This window comes from Ixodes scapularis, unplaced genomic scaffold (assembly GCF_016920785.2).
Source record: "Ixodes scapularis isolate PalLabHiFi unplaced genomic scaffold, ASM1692078v2 PGA_scaffold0__279_contigs__length_252992795, whole genome shotgun sequence".
Classification (NCBI taxonomy): domain Eukaryota; kingdom Metazoa; phylum Arthropoda; class Arachnida; order Ixodida; family Ixodidae; genus Ixodes; species Ixodes scapularis.
The window spans coordinates 145,335,724-145,353,720 of NW_024609835.1; the positions used below are offsets into that span (position 1 = coordinate 145,335,724).

Sequence of the window (17,997 nt, forward strand, 5' to 3'; positions counted from 1 at the left end):
CCGCTAAATCTAGCGGAAAAATTCCGCTAGATTTAGCGGGAAATTTTTCCGCTAGATTTAGCGGGGAAATTTTTTCCGCTAGATTTAGCGGGAAAATTTCCCTGCTAAACTTAGCGGAAAAATTTCCCCGCTAAATCTAGCGGAAAAAATTTCCCCGCTAAATCTAGCGGAAAAAATTTCCCCGCTAAATCTAGCGGAAACATTTTTTGGTAACGTGACCCGGGGAGTCACGTGACCCCCTCCCGAGGTCACGTGACCTCTGAGGGGGGGCAGTGATTGCCACCACGTGACCCCACCAAGGTCACGTGCCCTCGGGGGTGGGTCACGTGACCCCCCCCCCCCCGAGAACACGTGGCCCTCAGTACCCTCCCCTCCTCCTCCTCAAGAGCTGCGCTCCAATTCGGCGTTACAGGGAGTGGTAAACGGCTTTCAATTTTTTACAGAAACTCATACAAGGTCGTTTCGATGTACCTGTTCTTTTGAATAGTACAAGCTTACGTGTGCCAGCTAAACATACGCGACTCAGCGATACGTTTTATCCCGAGAGGTAGATTGATGGGTCACCAATGCATAGAATTTAACTTTATTGTAATAGCCTTAAGCAGTATGATTTCTTTTTCATGCCTTATTTTACTTTAAATACCGAGTTGTGTCTGTAATGTTTTTATCATGACATGTGTCACTCCTGTATTTCACATTTTTGCATGTTCAACTCATTGTGAGTTTTGTGTGCACCAATATCAAAGCCTTTGCGGTGTTTTGGGCACGCAATAAATACCAATACCACAAAGACACACAAAACCACTTACTAAAAAAAAACACCTGGGAATACAGCTCAGGCTTGGCTAACGCAGCTCTCATATTCCTTTAATAAAAGTTTTAATGCTTCTGCAATACTTTCATCTGAAGCTAGCTTTCTCTTCTCTATTGCCGCGAAGTCAACGTTTTTCTGTGCAAAAAGGCGTAAGATATGATATCGTTTACTTTTAGACTCTAAATTCCTTGCAATTTGACTTACGAAATGTAAAGGGAGGGTGGAAGACATTGTTTGATTTTAGGGCATAGTCAAGCCTCATCTTTGGCTCTACTCGATCACCTTGAGGTTCGCCCATGGCTTGGAGTAAGGCATGTGTCGGGTTCCGACCTGTTTGAGGTCTTTCTTCACTTGTGTTGAGGGGACCTCCTCGGCAGAGTGGCTAATTGTCAAGCAGACCTTGGCAGCCGTCTCTGTCGATGTCTTTGACGCTACCAGGATCGGTCCGTAGACTCTACACACTTCATCCATCTGGGCTTGTTTTTTTCCAGCGTCTCAACATCATCCGCAACGAGCGTTGACTCTGATGAAGTGTACGAACTGTCATTTTCATCTGGTGGTGCTGTCGACTCGGAGAGGCCTCCAGGGTCGTCCTTGCTTTCATCGGTGCTTGGCGTTACCGTGGGAATTTCTTGTTCTGCATAGTTCGCAAACGCCGCAGCCGACAGTGTGCGCGCAGAGGCGTAGACCACCTCTGTAACGTGTATATGCGGCCCATTCGAGTCATCAGCGTCTAGAGTTCTTGGTTCAAGAAGCTTTCTTCCATAGGTTGTCACGGAGCTATCAGAGGTGTGCCCGCACCGTTCGCATTTAAATAAACGGTGAGTCTCGCACTGACAGCGTACGTGTCCAACCCTGTTACACCCGAGGCACAGAGGCGGATATCCAGGCACAAGGAAGAGGCACTGACATCCGTAAATCTTGAGATTGAATGAAAAAAAAAACTACAGAAGCCAACAACACCGGGCAATTCGCAAGACGACGACAAGAACGAAAACAGCCACCCGTGAACTAAGGGCCGAACTGGCCTTGAAACGTCAGGCTCTGTACTATTATTTTTTGGTTAGAGTTTTCCGTTCATTCATTGTCATTCCTAACCAGGTTGATGTCCACGGAAAGGTTTACGTTTAAATTTTGAGATGTGGCAACTTTTAGATGGTGATGCCATCGTGAAATGTGATGGTCACTTTTTTGTTCAGTGTGTTCATATTCTCCATGCCAGGGCATCGCCACTTTTCCCGGCCGATGTTTTGAACGGTCCCGTACGCCTACAGGGCCTCAGCGACACGTAGAGTTTCGAGATGGTCTGATAGCAAAATTATCTTGACCTTGATGTAGCGAGTCTCAGGGTCTGAGACAAGCCATTTCCGGGCTTTCTGGAAAAGCTCCCTTCTTCAAACCCTCTTCTCTTTCGCGAGCGCGTTAGTGCAAGTGGCCATTCAAACATGGCTCATTTGGTATCGTCCGGTTGCTTTCCCGTCTCGAAGATCTATGACGTCTAAGATGTGTTCCCGAAAGTCCGGGGCCCAGTAAGGCGTAAAGGAATACGAAGTTGAGGATCGAATTGCCGTTTGGGAAACATGGCAGGATTACGTTATAACCATAACTCTTGTAAGACGTTGCGGAAGATACTCGGTGAGTGACCGATACGTTGTTTCCACCAGACATTTTTTCGCACCTCATGAAGGTATGTCCCGGAAAATGCGCTCAGAAACTATGCTGCAAGGTACTACCGTGAACCTATCTCGCTAGAGGAGTTGGGCATAGTCCCGGCCTCTTTAATCAACGCTTACTCTTTTCAGGGGTCTGCCTAGATTAAGTTAATACCGCAAAGTTCATCTGTCTTGAAATATTTCTTATACAATCTTAGCATATTGCAGTTGCAATCGGAACCACCTCCCACTGTTTTTCTAGGTCCTCTTTTCGTGTCAAGGCGTTGTCAACGCCCATCAAGAGCCCATGTCTGGAGGCGCCTTAATAACTGCCCCCTCTTTTTTATTTTATATGAAGAAAAGAAATTGTTTTCATAAATCTTTTTCATGGTACTAGCGTCTGTAGATAGACGGCGCAAGTGGACGATGTCAATAAAAGTTGGAAATGATACACATTGACGAAAACCTCCTAATGAAACTAGTACATCGTTAATCGCGAAGTGTATTCGAAGAAATAGGTCGGTTTGAAAGGTAACCGTGCCAAGGCAGTGGGCGCAAGCGATGGAGCAGAGTCGTTAAGCTCGCTCACTAAAAGCGATTAAAGAGGCCCACCAACAATTTTTTGAGCGGTTTGAAATTCGCGCTGAAACGGAGCTCCACGAAAGCAGGAACGCAGAGAAAAAAAAATATTACAGAAATTTGTCTTATTTTGAGAGGTATTAGCAAAATAAATATTCCAAAAATCAACTTTAAACAAGCAAAACATTACGCTTCATGATGTAAAGTGTAACAGTTTAGTGATTGGAGCAAAGCGGTTGGCTAATTGGATGCGAGTTTCGTTTATAGCCCGTCGGCCCGTCGGTCATTAGGCCTCGCTGCATCCATCGTAGCTTCGGGGCCGAGTTGCGGCTGTCATCATCGATGAATTTACCGGGCTTACGGGGCTTACCGGATTTTGAGCGCCGAATTCTTAAAAAGAGTGCGGAGCTGGGCGTCGCGCCGTACGATGACACTCCACCCAAGCGCTGCAACGCGTCTCTGGCTAAGTCCGCTTTGACTGCCGCGGAAGGCTCGCATCCTTGGCGGAGCCACCTCGGCGAGTAGGAGGTACAGACTATAGAGCGTTCCCGTTGCGCAGTTATTCTAGCACTAGCCTATTCGCGCATATGAGAAGCTGGGTCCTAAGCAAGCTTGCATTATAGGTACGACATAGGCCGGTGCTCGGCCATGCCTACAAATCGTGTGAGTGCTTCTGCTGCCGTGAGCTGCCACAAGCCGTTTGGAAGCATCCGGCAGAGTGCATCACGGTGAACACCGACGTCTTCAAGCTGTGCCTTGACGTCGCCGTCCTCGCTGTGGCGTACTGGGAGGTCCGCGAGAAGGGTCCCAGACATCCCCACGAGCTCCACGAGTGAGTGCAAGTGGTGCTGGCATAACACGCGCGCATACGAATGTCCGTGATTGCTCAGTCAGGTAGATACAAAATAGTGCAACCGACTTCGCAGCAAGTGCTCGCTTTGCTGACACTTTACGTGCACCTAAGGCTCGCCGTGTACAAAACAAAAGGCCTCATCACACGTAAAAAAAATAAATATTTAAACGTGTTTTATAAACCAGCAAGTGCGGCGCAGTTCTTTCAAAAACTTGTCCGAAATAAAAGACCCAATGAGTGTAGCTTTAAACACCTGACTGATGAGGCCCACTTTCTGCCTCTCAGCTGTATTTTCAATGTGATAGTTCTGCCTTTAGTTCAGCAAGAAACATGTTGTTATGCTTCCTCTCTACCAAGTATCGCTTTGTGGCGTACCGGCAGTTCACCCGCTGGATGTGGGGTCGACTGGGAGCTGGCAACAAACCAGTGCTGCCAGCGTGCGCTCTGGGGAAAATAAAAAAAAACAACCTTCCCCTCACAACGGTACACTGGCTTCAGGTATCCTCCTCTGGTCTGCAAACCAGTGGATTGCTGAGGTTTGTCCACTGCTCCTTTCATCGGTGTATGCTTTGGATCTTAAATCCAGAACTGACACCAGGAGCTATATTTAATCGTATCTATGAAAATGGACGGAAGTTTTATATTACCTGTTTCAATCTTGGTCACAACAGTTTCAACGTATAGAAAGCCTAGCATGCATTTCTACCGTTTTTGCTAGCAAGCAGACATAGGCATCAAGCACATTTGAAGTTGCAATAATGAATATTGCTTATGTAGCATCTGAAATCAGTCCTTCAAAACTACAGGCATCACATCCTCTGGCATTCCACATGCTAATATTTCACGTAATATATTTTCAGCCAGGAAACCGTCCAGTACAGTCCCGGTCCTCTGCTGCATGGATCACCGAGTATAGCACCATCTGTTATAGTTGGAGAAAGACCAGGGTGCAGCGACTCGGTGGCGCGTACAGTGGAATGAAACATTGCAGTATATAACCACGAACTTGCTGCAGCATGTGCTTTTTCTAGCCGTGCTACTTGGCACTACCCTCGAGGCAGGTTTCGCACAGCCTCCATCAAACGGCCTTTGTCAAGGCCACTCAAATGTACTATATCGGAGCTGGCAGTCAACCTGAGCCTCCCTCCCGTGTCGCATAAGCTTTATAGATTGACCAACTAAGCTCAACAGACAGATAGCTTAACTGCATATCTGTGTCAGCGTCGAGCCACCCAAAATGGTTGCAACAGGTAAATCTTGGCTTCCTATTTTTATGCCCGGTGAAGAACACAGCCACGAGCATGATATACAGGCTACTCATTAGAAACTTATTTGGTTCATCCAAAAATTTATTCACTCCTCAGTTCTGGTTTCATCACCAATCTTGTCGGCATGAAGACTTTCGTAGTAACCTTTAAACTTGACTGCTCCGCCGCCAGAAAACTTGCTGTGGTACCTGCATGCCTGGTAATTTTTGGGCAAATGCACTGGGCCTATCCAAATGCAATTCCTCTTTGTTAGGTGGCAAACACCCATACCATGAAAACAGTGTTGCAGAGTTGCCAGTCTGGAGTCTGAATGATTCTGCAATCGTTCAGCGACTCCGGAATGGAGTCGAATGTCGCCAGCACTGAGAAAAATGGGAAGGGATTTAGGTGCATAGACATCTTTTAGAGCGAGATGGGGAACAATAAAAGAAAACGGACGAAGAAAACAAGATCTTAAACGCAGCCGAAATTTATTGATTTGAGCACACCAATTAATAGACTTCCAAACACATGGAGAAATAGAAAGGGAAAGAAGGAACTAATATGCGCGTAAACAAGACGATCAACGAGTTCTACCCAGACAGGATAAGCACTCCTCGGCTCCACACTTTTGGAAAGGGAACCGCCACCCGAAAAACAACAACCCCAAGGTCCAACATACAAGGCGACCTCCAAACCGCTAAAGCCTGAGCTCTATTTCCTACTTCAAAGCAACCACCCCCCCCTCTCCACACACAAACACACACAACCCAAGCTTACAAGCCCTCCTCACACAAGCAAAAACTCTATCATTCAATCACTGATAGCCAAAGATGGCTGGCTTATACAATTCCCCCACTCGCGGATGCACAAGGTCTCCTTAATTAGCGTTATAAATAAATATTTTTTGCTACACAAAACGGAAGTTTCATTTCAAAGAGGGAAACAAAAATTACACTAAACAACGTGATTTGCCAATTCAGAACTCTGTGCATTTTTTTACAGCTTTTTTGCGTTCCATAAGACGGTCATTTAAACAACGTTCTGTCTGCCCACCATAACACAACCCACAGTCAAAAGGGATCTTTAGACCACCTCTGCGACACAGGCGACAGAGGGATCTCTATGTTTTTCCCGCAACATCCCTCATGTCCGAAGGTAAACGGGGTGAGCTTGTCCCAACGAGTCCGTTTTAAAAACCACATTTACGTTGAATTTCACACCCAAAGCCTTTAGGCTATGAGACATACCATGAAAATAAGGAATCACCGCAAATGTTCCGCCTTAGACTTTCTCAGCAGTCCTCGACGCGCCTACAAGCTGTCTACGTACGCTTCAAACAATACACTCTAAACTGTACCCCGCCGACAGTAGACGTTTGATTTGAATGCCGAAAGCGTTCCCAACACAATGAAAACAATATTTCTTCAGTGCATTGCCAATTAGTGATGTTACCGCTCTCCCTTTTACGAGTTTAGAATGAGCACTCCATCTAGAAAGAGCCCTCCTCGCAGTGTCCTTCCCATAAACCTGCGCAGAATAGAGCGGGAATGGAATGGGGGGGGGGGGGGGGGGGTGTTCTTGTGGCGAGCTGTGTCGGTGTGGTCAAAGGGGCTTTTGAAACAGCATTTTTTGGCACTTTAGGTAACTGACGGCTTGGTTATCAGACCGGCTCGTGTTCCTTCAAGGATGAAAGTGGCACCCAAGTGAAGCAACCGAAACCAGGGTTGTAAGCAGACAAGGTCTCGTTCCTGGCGCCGTGAGACTGGACAATGTGGCTGTTGCGACCCTGTGCAATTAGAGCATAGACGTAGACTTCGGGGGGGGGGGGGGGGGGGGGGCATCGGGGCTCGTGCCCCCCCTGGAGAGATCCGGGGGGGGGGGGCAGAGTTCCCCTTCCCCCTGAGGCCGGGCCATCATCCTTACCGAGACGCTGTTTACGTGCCATGTAACGAGCTTGTAGCAGTGGCACGTAAACAAAATAACGCCCACGTTGCCTTTATTGACAAAATACATGAGAAATGGAATCCCAGCGTGCCTTCGTCAGCTTCAATCTCCAGTTCAGGCGAAAAAATAACGCGCACCCCCCCGGGAAGAAAATGGAAAGTCTACGCAGCTGAATTACAGCACCAGGTATTGACAATGCCACAATGCCCACGTTTCTTCGAAGCACGACTCCTCACTTGCAATATATCTCCTAGACGCAAAGGGTATATAAGGTTCTTGTATGAAGAAAATAGGTGGTTTGAAGTTTTTGCGTCTGTTACGGGCTTTTACGTTGGGTCGCGCGATCAATATCTGCAGTACCACCATACCAATCCGGCGAGAAACTAAGGAAGGGGAAGAGACAAAAGTGTATGGGGACCTCGGAGTGCCCAGCTATCATTCCAATGATTAGTGGGAAGACGTATAAGCCAACGCGCTGTTTACAAACAATCCCACACGAGGTGTGGGCATATGTGCACAAATTAGATACGCGTGAAGTGGAGCGTTTGCCGGTGCGTCCTGCCAATAGCGCCGCCACCGCAGCGGCATGATGTCCCACACTGAAACTGATAAACCGACACAGGTACATTTTTTTTCCCTGAGTTGGTTTATCAGTTGCAGTGTGGGGCCTTTGTAGGAGATGCGGGTTAGGCATTGGAGTTTGTGTGAAGGTGTTGTGCGTTGGGGCCGACCTTGAGGAATGGGACGATTGGGCTTTGTTTACAATGCTGTGTAGGAACTGAGTGCGGTGGTTAGATATGAGATCAAGACGAGATGTACCCTGGCTAAAAGTCCCAGTGGCGTGTGCAATTCCGGCGAAAGTGTGGGAGAGATGGTATATAAACGACTCTGCTAATAAAGTTTAGTAGCTGCGTTTGAGTCGTCTTGCGTTGTCCCCTTTTTCGTCGGTCGTCTCCGGTTTTTAAAAAAATGTGTAACATCAACCAGCTCGCCTTCCTACTCACTCTATCTTCAATCACATATTGTAGCTTACTTTAAACTTGTTGACAGACTAACATGAGTACTGCGAAATGATGCTAAAACAGACTAGGATAATGATAGTCAGGGGTGGGCACCTTTTGCAATGTTCCAAGCACCGAAGTAATGAAGCGTCTGGGGTTATTTGGTCCTCATATGGCCCTTGATCCCGAGGTGACGGTCGGTTACAAGAGCCTTGATCGTGACGTCCTCCTTCTTGAAGCAACTGAGCCACTTTGCACAGCCATGCAGCTCCATCGAGTTGCTGGACTTCACCTCAGCGGACTGTAAGTGCAATGAGCAGTTGTGTGTTGTTTAAGGACTTGAGCACTGACTGCTGATCTTATACAAAGCAATATGTATGGCCGATATCTATGTATGAAACAGTCATTCTTAAATTTCCATGCGGACTATTTTTGAGCATGCAGACTATTCAAGTGCAACATATCCAGTTATTACGCTTTCGGCGTAAACACCTATCTGTTTGAGTAACAAGCTTGGCAATCAGATAAACTCAATTTGCTCACTGATGTGCACTCAGTATCGAGTCAGTCCTGCATAAGTTTCCATTCGATTTTGACTCTGGTTAACCTGAAGATTCTCTGACGGGAGTACTATAAGTAGAATGCATGTCATGCTTTAAAAGTAAAAGGTTTCAACATTGCTACTTCCTGCATACCTATGTATAATTTCACTGCCGTCGCACGAAGGGCACTGCTTAGTAGTCCTTGAACATGGCACCTTACACGCAAAACAAACAATACGTGCCCTAATGAAATCCTTAGCGATGGGGAAAATCTACAACTCCCTATGCGCTGTGGATGGGTGTAGTGAAGTCTATAGGAACACTTTCTAATGCGGCATTCAAGGAATTAGGGCCTTCGAGAGTGGGAAAACGTGCTGCACGATTGGCCGCAGCCCTACCATATACCCTGCTCAGACTTATTGCAGGACTGCAATGAGAATATTCAGGCGTACGAGTGCATCACAAGTAGACATTTATCTCCACATCTTTCAGTCAGCAAAGGAAGTGCAATGACGATTATTAATCATGTGGAACAGTGGGCGTACCGACTTGTTTCTGAGTGGGGAAGCAAACCCGCTTCACCCAACCCCTCCCCCCCCCCCCCCCCCCCCCCCCCCCCCCCAGTGCCGGGGGTGCGGTGCCCTTGGTATCCCTTGGGCGCTGCCGACCAGTGTTTGCCCTGCCCAGTGGCGGCTGTTTTAGGAGGGACAAAACACATGCCTTGCCTTCCCCTTCCCCCCCCTTACACACTCTAAGAATTGGGGGGGAGGGAAAGCGTGCCCCCCCCGGTTGGTATGCCCATGATCTGAAATATTTGAACATACGCCAAAAATCGGCTCCTTGAGGTGTTACAGCTGAGCACAGTGCAGGAAATATTTTATTCAAAGAAGGCTGGGATGTGCTTGTTGCTTACTGACGTCAAGTAGTAAAATAGTGAGGAGATTATTTCAATGAATTTTATGCGTAGAGAATTATGTAGTAAACCTTATAAATTTCATTTATTGTGTCACATCGCACGTCCATTCTCAATCATTTCTGTTGATTATTTACCCCTCCATTCTCATTCCAAACCACCCACCCACAGACACGACACTCACAGAACATTCTTGAGTTTCAGGTGCTTCCTGTTCAGCAGGCACGACTTTGGTCATACTGGCTGCCAGGTCCACTTTTGACATCATCTGCGAAGTTTCACTTTTCATGTTGTGCCTGGCATGGTGTGGTAGCACGCTTAATCTCATCACGTACTTCAATTTATTAATAGACACTCCAGCTCTGGACTTACAATAGCGTCTTCCCAGAGGTGGTCTGCTTCATGGTGCTTCTCACACTCGGACGATGTCTCTGAATCATCCTGAGAAAGAAAATTGACAAATCGAATTACTGTACTGTGGGCATGCAGAATTGATACAGATGTTTAATTAGCTAGTTGGCAAAAAGAGACAGTGCAAAAACTGACGACTTTTTTAGCGTTTTATACTTAATTTATTTGAACAATACTTTGTGAGGATGTCAAGCAATTCGTGTAGTAGAGCTGGCACGTGACGCATAGTTCTCTTTTTTTACGATCGCGCTACTAAAACCGAGAATCGAAAGAGAACAGCAAAAGAAAACGGCTTGTAAATGCGTTTCTAGTAAATTTTGAGTTGTTGCATCGTGGACGTCACAATCCGAGCTCTTTTCTTTCCCATCAGCGGTTGTTTTTCCCCCTCCCCGCGCGAGTGTTTGAAACTTGGACGCTTCAAGAGGCTCTGCGGTCGGTCCCCCCGCCGGGCGCCCGGCTGCGTTTTGGGTTCGGTAACTTCTGTGCATGGGAAGGATTCTGGCGGATGTGAGCTTGATGCTTGTGGAATCCAGCTGATGAGATTTGCCACAATTTCGCATTACGCAGTTTCACTGTTCACGCGCGCTATAGGAGCCACCAGGTAGGTCACGACTAGTTAAAAACACACACACACACGCACACACGCACACTCCCACACGCGCGCACACACACACACACAAACACACACACACACACACACACACACACGCAGACATATATATATATATATATTACAAAATAAATTGCTCACCAGCCCTTTGCACGCTGGTGCTGGTGAGAGATCCAGGTGAAGGGTCGGAACTGGGCACTCCTCGAGGCGTTTTTCTTTCTCTCGAAGCCCAGTTTCCCACGACCTCCCACGACGTGAAGGACTGTGCGCAGAAGTGCTTGGGACACACTCGATCGAGCTGATGTAGTAGCTTCAAGTCAGCGCGCAGTCGAAGGGCTTCCAGCCAGCGACTTCGGATTGGATCCTTGCCAGGTAGACGATGAAAGGAAACACCCGCATCCCGGCGCGTACGGGTGCAACCGCGCACGAGACACTTCATCGGAGCCGACACACCAAAAGTAACCTAAAGTCCGTTTCACCACAGGCTCATCACGGTTAATCGTTTGCACCGTCCCATTGCAGCACTTCACTCGAACAGTGGGAAGTTTGTTACAACACTAAAAGCAAATAAAAGTTTCACTGGCTCCTCTTACTGCTTTCAGTTGCCCGGGACCGGGAGCGCAGAAGTGAGTATACGATGCGCGTTGGTCTGCACGGATCACTTGTCGTCTGCTCGCGATGATAAGTCGCGGACGCCGCTGGGAGGCGCGCATGAGCGACGAGGCATTGTTTTCTCTCTTTTTTTATTTTATTTTGCAACTTTATTAGCTCTATAAAAACGACTTCTTAAAGAAATAGTGACGGTTAATGAAATGATATATTTATTTAACTTCAAAATACCTCGGACGGTTCTCGCCAATCACGAAACCCAGTGAATGTGACGTATAGTGAAAGTAAGCGCCGTTATGCGCGCGCATTCAGCACCTCGCGGCGCCAGCATGGGACGAGGTGTTTCCGAGTTGTCACAGTAAAATATGGTGAGCTAATACTTTCAAACTCTTTCGTTGTCCCTTTGGTTTCAGGAACCACTAGCGTGCAGAAACCGCGAAAAAAAGTAAACGTTTGAATACTGTTGGAGGGCCCCTTTAAGCCTCCGTAGTGCACACAGTGTACTTTGTGGGGATTAAGTTACTCACAGTACCAAGCTAATAAGGGTCTGGCGCCCTAACACCACTCCCACCGCGCGGCCACGCTTCCCGGAGAGCGGTTGCCACGCCGGGTTCGTTCGCTGACTGCAACAAATAGAAGTAGCAACGCCATACCAGACGATGACCCAGGTGAAAACCTCGTTTACTGAAACTAGAATTTCGTAAACACACTGCGGCCGAGAGAGTGTTGGGTCATAGGCCCCCAAAACACTTGTCGACCGGAGAACCGAAGTTGGATACCGTCGTAATAGGTAGACAATACACTTCCTTCGTCAATCAGGTCCAACCGAGTACCCCTTGACCGCTCAGGCGTGGGAGGGCCAACTCGGTCGCGCCGTCCGGTCTTTCCAGCGAGGAGGAAATGATCTCCCAGATGGAAGGTGAAAGAAAATATAGCGAGGGAGAGGCCAAAACCGACTGTTTGCTCTCAAAAACAGTCACGTGCGGTGACGCGAAGAGGCAAAAATTGAGCAATCGCGATCATATCGAAGTTGAGAAATAAGGACTGAGGTAGGCCATACAGAAGGCTTACCGGCTCTAAAAGAACTCACCTTCTACGCTGGCTACACAAGTGCCAGTCGTGCTCACAAATGCGAGAGAATTGTTGCCATTTCTTTGGTAGTTGACAGCTGTCTGTAGTGTCCTACGCACCAGTGTCCGCGATGCACCAATTCACGGTGCTGATGCACCCTGGACCCCGTGCGCCAAGCCTCCTTAAAGCGAACACGGTGATGCAGTAAGTTCGCCGTGGTCACTCCGGGAATGGCTGCGGGCGACCAGCAGCCTGGACAACGTAGGCCGCTGAAGTCGAAGACGCACCTCGATGCTGAGGTAAGGTATCTCATGTTACGAAGACCATGTCAGGACACCCGGTTTAGCTGCACGACCTGTAGAGATCAGAGTTCAGTAGGACGGCATCAGCCATATTGGACCAGGTTCGGAAATCTGCACACTTCCAGAGTGCTCGCAGTGTCACAGATGATGCACCTTCTACCGGTCGCCACTGGTGGGAGGTGGAAGGGGTTGCTCTCTTCTGACAAACGCCGACCTCCTCGCGAGAGTTGATTGTACCGTGGAAAGAGTTTTAGCTTAGCCTTGGGTGTCCATTGGGACCTTAACCTCCAGGAGTTTTCCGAACAGGAAATGCCTGCCATTTGTTGAAAGCTCATACAATAGAGTTCGCTCTTGCAGGGCCCATGAGCTTTAATCAGGGAAGCCTCGAGGAGCGCAGCGTAATGCAGACAAGAGTGTCAACAACTTGGCGAAGCCTTTGAACACAGGTTCCGCGGTGAAGCACGTTACGACAGAACAAAAAGTGGTGGTGTATCATCGATCTCATATGCAGACGTCCGACAGATATCTGAAGCGAGATTCCGTCGCACTGCAGAGGTGATATGCAAGCGAGCACATGTTCGACTTCGAACAAGCATCGGTATTTCAAGGGAAAAAAGTGACCTTCGATGCAGTTAACATTAAAAGCCGGGGCCAGGGCTTGCACTAGCAACTAACTTCGTAAAGTCTTCAAGCTTATCGTTTCTCTAAAGAAGCGCTAGACACGTGGAAAACAAAAGCCGCTGTCCTTGGACTGCGCTGTGCCAACCGTAAACAATGCAGAGGCATAAATCTCTGAAAGGAACACGAGCTTATTGGCATCAGCGAGGATAAATCTATACTCGGTGACAACTTTTCTTGGCAATGCAGTGGAAGGTACGTCCCGCGTCCCCTCTCCTATTCTGAGTGTGCGCAGGCTTTCCTCCTCTCCCAGGAGATGGGGGAGGAGGAGAGCCTGCGTACACTCAAAATTGGAGAGGGGACGCGGGACGTACCTTCCACTGCATTGCCAAGAAACGTTGTCGCCGAGTATAACTCCCGTGCCACAGCTATATTGGGGTGTGTTCGGCACTGTTTGCCGACAGAGGTACAACCCTCTCGGAGCGTACCGTGCGCCGGCAGTGACCATGCTACCTCGGAGCGTACCGACGCATGGGAAGACGTCTCCTAGACACAGCTGCTTCGAGAGGACTCGGAAGAGGCACGCCAAACTCAATACATAGATCAGACTCTCTGTCGGAGTCCACTGACATACTCACAACCAAGAGCCCCGCTGAGCCGAAGATGCTCTTAACTGCTAACGACGTCCGTCGCGAGATTCCGCCGTCGCCAGACCCCGCCGTCGAGAGACCGCATTGAGGTCAATGCAACACGATTTTCGTTGCACAATGGCCCTGACGATCCGCCCAAATCGCCTGGTCGGGTAGCCCCCAAACCCCACGGTGGTTGGCAAAACTGATGCGCGGCCACCTTGCTGATGTCCGACGGTATCGGCAACTTCTGCAGGGCCTCGATCTTTTCGGGATCCGGGCTGATTCCTCTCGGGCTGGCCAACACGTCGAGAAACTTGACTTCTGAGGCAGCGAAACTGCACTTCTTGTTCAGTTTGACGCCTGCCTCGTGGACCCTTTGCAGCACTTGCTGGAGTCGATGATCGTGCTCGCCCTGTGATGCGCCGAAGACAAGAATGCCGTCGATCATGCTCAGAACTCCGTCTAGTCCCTCTAGAATTCGACTCATCTGTCGCTCGAAGTACTCTGGCGCTGAACAGATGCGAAAAGGCAGCCTGCGGAAACAGACCCTTCCCATCGGGGTTATGAACATTGTCAGCTCCTGACCTTCTTCAGAAAGTCTCACTTGATGGAAGATTGCAGTGACGTCCACCTTTGAGAAACCCTTTGCTTGCACGAGACGTCCGAAAATGTTCTCAGACCAAGGTAAAATGTGACGCTCCCTGAGTACGACTTCGTTCATGCGCGTGAGGTCTACGCAGATGCGATAGCCTCCTCCTGTCTTTGGAACGACGACCATGCCCACGCACCAGACTGTGGGGCGGTCAACCTTGAGGATGACTACTTCAGACTCTAGCTTCTGGAGGTCGGCGCGAACAAGGTCGTGCAGCGGGATCGGGACCCTTCTCGGCACGCTTAGAGCGAAGGGCTTAGCACCAGGTCGAAGCCGGATGACGTACTCCTCCTTTAGCGCCCCCAGACCGTCGAAAAGTTTGTCTCTCCGAAGCACCGCTGGTGTGGCCACATTGCCGACAAACTAAATGACGCCCAGCGCTTGTATTGCTGGCAAGCCGAGAAGAGGGGGGTGTTCTGAAGGCATGACGTAAATGTCCTGCACGGTCGACTTGTCCCTCCATTGCAGCGTTGCGGGGAACGTGCCCAGTACTTTCAGGGGGTGGCTTCCGGGGCCCGTGAACTCACCTTCTCGTGCATGAAGCTTTTTTGGTACTCCAGGGAATGAACTGGACACCACGGTCACCTCCGCTCCAGAGTCCACTTTGAAGTTCACGTTGTGTCCGTTGACGGCCACGGTTGCGAACTTGGCTCTGGTGCGGGCGCCTGCTGCAACTGTGTGCAGCTCGACAGAGCCCATGGCTTTTTCTTCGCAGATGTTTTCGACGTGTCCACATTTCTTGCACCACCCCTCTTGCCTCTTTTGCCAAACAGTCGGAGCGGGGGTGGGGTGACCTGCCGCAGAACCTGCAGCATCCGTCGCTTAAGCAAGGCTTTGGACTCCTCGTTGCGCCTTCCCCCGCCAAGTCGGAACGCCGTTGTGATTTCGGAAGACGTTTTCGTACTTTTGCTTCGGAGACCACATTGCCAGGATTTGGTTCCTTCTGAAAAACTTCAGACCGCGCCTTCACGGCGTCTTCGCGACTACGGGCCTGAAGTCTCGCATCTTCGAGCGTGAGTCTTGGCGTGCGACATAAATTTTCTACCAGCTTGGAGTCCAGAAGACCTACCACAAATCTATAGCGGACGAGGCGTTCTTCGACTTCCGCGGAGGCGTAATTGCACTTTTTGGCGAGCGTACGTAGAGCAGTGTAAAAGTCGTCTACCGACTCGCCTTCAGCTTGGACGCGACGGTGGAATCGCACCCGTTCGTAGACTTCGTTGGCTGGGTGGATGAAGTGGTCGGTGAGCTTCGTCTTCAGACTCTTCACCGCTTGAAGAGAGCACCAGTCGTCGCTTGTCAAGGCCAACGTGTCCAGAAGTCGTCGAGCCTCACAGGAGCCCATGACGTACAGCAGTGTCCTAACTGGCACTTCGCCCAGCGCTTGGTAGAGCCCTGAAGCGTAGCAGTAGTCGTCGAACAGGAAAACCCACTCCTTCCACTCACCGGGGTTCGAAAAGTCAAACTTCGGAGGCGGCTGGATACCGCCGGTGCAGAACTGCGTAGGCTTAGCTTCTTCGTCCGCCGTAGCGGGCGTTGCAGGATGCGCCACGTCGACGCCTCACTCACTGCGTCGCTCCTTCGGGAGGGATCCCACTTCTGACATTTTGTCTCACGGAGAAGCGGGAAAAGAGCGACCAGCCACACCGGAGCCCGGAACCCAAGTGTTTTATTATCGCTTCTCACGAACTGAATATAACCCCGAGCATGCGCACTAGCATGGACGGAAGTACGCGTCGCCGAGAGGCACGCGAGTGAAAACTGTCGTGTCATCACTACAGCGCGGGCATGTTCCATTCAGCAAGACAGCCGGTCGTGGGCAGACGGTCTTGGGCAAGGATTGTCGGAGCAACGCTGCGTCGGAGCAGGTCGGTGTGCCTGCGAGGCCTATGTTCTGCCGAGCTCGCCCTTAGCTGTCGCTTGGTTGGTGGGATCGTTGTCGTTATAGCCCTTCCCGGGTGTTTATGTATCCAGCGTTCATAGTTGTCGTGGTCGGTTTCAAGTACTTCTTTCTTTTTCCTTGCTGACTGAAGTCGGGACGCGCAAGAGCACGTAGGAAAATAAATTTCCGTTGGTAGTCGCCACCAACTAAGGGATCGACGTTGTCAGCAATGTTGATTTTTTCAGAGAAAGTGGGTAAGACAGATTCAGAGCAGTCGTAAGATTTCAACGTAACCTGCGCATAAGTTACAATAATTTCGTTTCGAGAATACGAAGTTTTTTTTACGTGTTGTTGCAGTCACATTTATGGCGTAAGATTGTTTTTTGAATCTGGCCTTACATCCGTCACGCCGACCGACTTTTCGAGGCAAGGAAAAAAAAAAAAAAAACTCCCCGAATGGGATGTGAGGATAACGAGGGAGAGGGCGAAGCGGGTAAACCGCTCTCAAAACATGCTCTCGTGCAGCGAAGCAGAGCTAAATATTGTCACGGGTGGTGAGTCGAACCGCCGAAGCTGAGCTACGCCGCAGCTACCCGACCACCATCGCCCCCTGCTCACCCGTATACGGCGCCACCTCGACGTGAACCTCTAGCGCAGCAGTATTCACGACGCCATGAAGGTCGGGCGTACGTCCGCCCAGAACAAGCTGCTCCACGAAAGACCGACGTGTGGAGGACGGCCGATCGACGCCCGTTGTGCTACCACTGCGGGGAGGCCGACCATATCTACCGTCGTTGTCCCTACCGGCAAATGGGCCTGCGTGGGTTCCACCCGAACGACCCACGCCCGAGGTACGGCGAACGCCCTCACGACATCGAGGAGTACCTCCGACGTTACCCCTCCCCAGTGTCGTCTCTCCGCCGTGAAGCCCGCTCCCCATCGCCACGACGTTCAGCCTCCCCAGCGCCACGATCCCGCCGAGAGAGCCTGTCTCCCCTGCGTCGGGAAAACTGAGTGCGGCAACGCCTAGAGGTGACGTTGCCGAAAACGACGGAAGCAAACAGCCTCCAAGAACGCCGGAGCGCTCCAACTCTCTCGACGCCCCGCATTGCACCGACGCGCCTGCAACGGTGTCCAACAACCTAAACGTTGTTATCGATGGCCAAAACGCATCGGCACTCGTTGACACCGGGGCAGACTACTCAGTATTGAGTGGGAGGCTCTCCCGCCACCTTCGAAAAGTCACGACGCCGTGGGATGAACCGGAGATACGAACCGCCGGAGGACACCTCATCACGCCTTGTGGAAGGTGCACCGCTCGCGTCCAAATTCACGGCGAGACGTGTCGTGTCAAATTCGTCATTCTACAAGACTGTTCCAGAGACGTCATTCTCGGCATGGACTTTTTGTGTGAATACGGCGCCGTCATCGACCTTGGAGAAAACAGATTGACGCTGCGGACACCTGTTCCGCCTTCAGAGAAACTCCAAACTGCGTCAGCCGCCGTCCGAGTCGCTGCCGACCACGTGAATCTGGCGCCGCGATCAACTGTTGTCGTACCCGTCGTGACCGATGCAGCTACCCGTAGCGAAGTTCTTCTGGAAGGCAACCTCCAGTTGCTCCTGGGAAGAGGAATAGGCGTCGCACGAGGAGTAGCCGAAC

At 50.0% G+C, this 17,997-nt stretch overlaps 1 pseudogene; it reads left to right on the forward strand.

The window, feature by feature from the left end:
• Positions 1-3,438: 3,438 nt before the first annotated feature.
• LOC120848675 lies at positions 3,439-4,433 on the forward strand (annotated as a pseudogene).
• Positions 4,434-17,997: the final 13,564 nt, after the last annotated feature.